The sequence below is a fragment of the Neolamprologus multifasciatus genome, chromosome 7 (genome assembly GCF_963576455.1).
Source record: "Neolamprologus multifasciatus chromosome 7, fNeoMul1.2, whole genome shotgun sequence".
Lineage (NCBI taxonomy): Eukaryota > Metazoa > Chordata > Actinopteri > Cichliformes > Cichlidae > Neolamprologus > Neolamprologus multifasciatus.
In genome coordinates this window covers 47,007,522-47,011,633 of record NC_140445.1, presented here as the reverse complement: position 1 = coordinate 47,011,633, position 4,112 = coordinate 47,007,522, and the positions used below count along the sequence as shown (strand labels likewise).

The following is a 4,112-nucleotide window of genomic DNA, read 5'->3' as shown; positions in this document are numbered from 1 at the left end:
ATTAGTAGACCAACATCACACCCTTGACGAGGAGCAATCTTATCTGCAATCTGCTCAAGATGGGGCCATGCCATTGCTGTCTCTGGTGTGGGTATGTGGTCTCTGTTCGCCGGAATGAACTTTCTTGTGTAGGTTGTAGGAAGAGTTATTTTCTTCTCTGAGTTGAATCCTCTAACTTGCAACCCAGAGATCCTTTGGCAAGCTACCACTTTGTTTGTAGAGGCCATAGTAGATAACTTTAGCTTGACTTGTTCCCCCTTTGCATTTAGAGGATCTGCTGCCTCCTCAAGAATGAAGGTTGTGTCACTTTGCGTATCAAGGAGAGCATACACAAGTGTTTCTCTGTCAGGCTCTTTCATCATTGAAACCCACACCTGAATGATTGTAGATGTCTGAATGTTGGTGTTGTGATGCTGAACTCTGTTGGATGTTGCTTCACTTATTACTATAGCTTCCCTTTCTTCTAGATGTTCATTGCTTTGTTCTCTGTGTCTAGCTTCCTGCCTTATTCCTTCAGTCTTTCGTGTCTTCTGTTCTTCTCTTCGATCATCGTGTAAGCAAGTTGGATGCCTTTTCTGGCATGTACTGCAAGTGCTTCTGTACTTACAGTCTCTCGAGTTATGTCCAGGCTTTAAGCAACCAAAGCATAGCTTATTATCTTGAACAAACCTGTGTCGTTCCAATATTGGTCGTTCCAGAAATTTTCTACATTTGTACAGACTGTGGCCTGGTCTTTCACAAAACAGACAACTGCTGGCAGCAATCTTCTCATCAGTGTTTGTTGTTAGAACTTTAGCTGCAGGAGTCTGGTTTCGTTGTGGCTTGGCCTTTTCTCCGTCGCACTGTTTCAAGGCATGGAGTGAAGTCACAGGATTGCATGCGATCCTGGCTTCCCTTATGAGAAACTGCACAAACTGGCTAAAGCTTGGAAATCTGCCAGTCTCCTCCTCTATTGTCAACACTTTCCTATTCCACCTTGATGTCAACCAATCGGGGAGGTTGGAGAGGATTTTTTGATTCTCATTGCAATCATTAAGAACCTCTAGACCTTTAATCTGGCTTTCCGCAGCTTCACGGCTCCGTAGAAAGTCCACAAATTCCTGAAGTTCCAGACTGTCCTTGGAGCCAATTCTGGGCCATGCACTGAGTTTGTCTCTGAAGGCTTTGGCAATAAGGAAGGAGTTTCCAAATCTCTCGTCTAATACTTCCCATGCTGCCTTATAAGCAGCCTCAGTGCCTAACAGGAAATAGTTTTCAACAGCCTTCTTAGCTGGTCCACTAACGTACTTGCACAAATAGTAGATTTTCTCAGAGGCTGGTATGTTTTTTCTTTCGATTAAAGTTTGAAAGGCAGCCTTCCAGTTCTTATATTTTAGCGGGTCACCACTGAATGTTGTCGGCTCTGGCATAGGAAGACGACTGGCACTAATAGAATCTGCTAATACCATGGCAAGTGCTGCGATGCCACCATCATGCTGTGGATGTACAACAGCTTGTTGTGGTAAGTGTAACTCTGGTGAGTTACGTATGTGACTTGTGTGCTGAAATTGGTCCCCTTCCCTTTGGCTTTCAGTTTTACATTCATGCAGTAACTGCTTAATTTCTTCTTCTGAATCTTCATCTTGCTCTTGCTCATACACTTGCATGGTTGCCTTAGCCACCCTTAACTGTTTGAGTGCTTCCAATCATTCCAGTTCCTTGTGTTTGTCTTCCAAAACCTTTCGCCTGGCAGCATTTTCAACCTCAAGTTTTGCTTGTAACTGTGCTTCTTCTTCCTCCATTCTTAAACGTCGTCTGCAGGCTTCAGCTGTTTGTTCTGCAATCTGTCTTTTATCTTCAGCCTCCAGCTGCAGAAGCTCTGCTTGCTGACACTGTTGTTCATGTAGGATTTCCAGTGTTGCTTGGGCTGCAGCCATTTTAGCAGCAGCTTCTTGTCTGCTCATGGATGACGCACTGGAGGACTTAGAAGCAACTCTTGATGCAACGTGTGACTGTTTGTATTGACTGGAAACCTATATTAAACGTGTATTAGGTGACATACATCAGAATGATGAAGTCAGGTTCACATAAGAAATCCTTGTTCAAAGGGGGAGATGTTGTGTCCACACATACTATTGCATCAGGTAATCCTCTGTTCCTACCTGCGTGTGTGTGTAATGCCTGCTGAACTAACACTACACAACAGTAGCTTATTCTTATAACCCTTAAACACATGTCTGAAATCACTAACAACCCTTAAAGACACAAATTTTTCAAACTCATGATCAATTGTAAATTTGAACCTTCTTGCTTGCAGCTACAATTAAGCCACTTCAGGACACCCTTATTAACACTTTAAAGCATCCAAACTTGCAAATGGTCTTCAGGTTAAATTTCTGCAGCACACTTGAGAAGATCAATATGTCCTTTCTTTGAATTGTTAGGATGAGCAAACCCATTCTTGGCTTCTGGCAGGAGCTTGGGGACCCTTGTAGACACGCTAGAGATGACTTATGTTCCTTTCTTTCTCGCCCACTCACAAGGAGCAGATGAGTTCTCACTGTAGCTCCCGTCAGCCACCACGCGGACAAGTTCTTGTTTACAGATGATTTATTCAATGTTCGGCGACAAGATCACTCAGCGTCGTCATCATCATCATCGTGAGAACTACCCAAACAAAACAATTACAATAAGCAACATGTTTACAATACCTCTTATCACAGTAAATCCAAACAACAAAGGTATAGACACATAAATGCCTTTTTATGGCACTTTCATTGAAGCTCAAATTAACAGAGGCACCCTGAACACACCTTATTGCCTGCTGTAGCCAAACGGGAGAAAGTCCGTTCTTCGCGCGAGCCGCTACTCCTCTCAACGGTAAGTCCACAATTGGGTTTAATTAAACTTAAGTTTTAAAGGAGTAGGACGATGCAGCAGAACTCACAGAGCGCCATGCTTCTCTGCTCTTGTGTCACCACCAGTGTTGGGACTATAACGCGTTATTAAGTAACGCGTTACAGTAACTACGTTATTATTGTGGTAACGAGCACGGTAACTAGTTATTATGCCAAAATCAGGAACGCGTTAGTCGTTACTGGGATTTAGATACGGTCGTTACTCGTTACTTCGTGTGGTGGCTATCGCGGAACTTCCACAGATTCAATAACATTAGCAAGTGTTGGAGGCCAGCAGGTGGAAGAGAAGGAAAAGAGACCCAAGGCGGCCGCCGGTCCAAGTGTGAACTGAACTTCAGGTAAGAAGTTATGACCTGCAGTCTATCTGGGTCAGATATAAACCAAGTTTAGGTGGAGTTTATTTTCGTTATTCTGACTTTTTCCGTACTGCGTACTAGCTAGCATGACGGAGTTTCTATACAGCTGGGTGGGTGCTATGATGTTAACGATGTTAAACTTTATTTTGTTCATAAGTTATTAGAGTTGCCAACCGTCCCGTCTGGTATTCAGAGAAAATATTACGCATTTCTTATTGAGGTGAAAAGGAATGCAGTTTGTCCCGTAATTCGGCTACATTGAAAAAGGCACAAAGCTGGAGTTATTCTGTGTCTTTGCTGCACAGCTGCCTCTTCGTCTCTCATTCCCCTCCCTCTCCCGTTTCTACTTCAATCATGAAAACTGATCAATGATCAGCTGATCGGCTCTCTTGTTTGTTTATCGCCCACTTTGCGCCAGAAAGAGGAAACCAGCCGATGTCGCGTTAAACAACAGCAGCACGTTTAAGCTTGATCAGCTGTTGTTAGGATTTATTTAATATTAATTCCTAGTATCAGCTGATGTTTGCTGGAGCCACAGCTGCAAAAAATCTGCTGGTCATGATGTCGGTTTGTTTATCTGGTGAGAGGGAAACATGAAACCAGGAGATGTCCTTACTGAATCATCAGAGCTGAACAGGTGATGGAGATACAGGTTTACCTTTTAGGTGACATAAATGAGTTGAAGGGAAGTTATGAACTGTTTCTGAGAGACAGATAACCCCAGGATCCTTTTTAGGTAGCTGACAGCTGGTAACTGTGCAGGAGCGGATCTAGCAAAGTTTTGCCAGGGGCGCCAGGTGGGGCATTAACAGGGAGAGGTGGGCACAAGGAAATACTTTTCTTTCTTATTCTCATTTAA

The 4,112-nt window shown here is 43.4% G+C and overlaps 1 long non-coding RNA gene across 1 annotated transcript; it reads right to left on the bottom strand.

Moving 5' to 3' along the window:
* Positions 1 to 2,533: 2,533 nt before the first annotated feature.
* Positions 2,534 to 2,902, bottom strand: LOC146515145 (uncharacterized). The gene is made up of 2 exons (XR_014875108.1): positions 2,793 to 2,902; positions 2,534 to 2,646 (listed from the first exon to the last, which is right to left on the bottom strand). It is a non-coding gene; the product is annotated as an uncharacterized LOC146515145 (long non-coding RNA).
* Between the last annotated feature and the right edge of the window lie 1,210 nt (positions 2,903 to 4,112).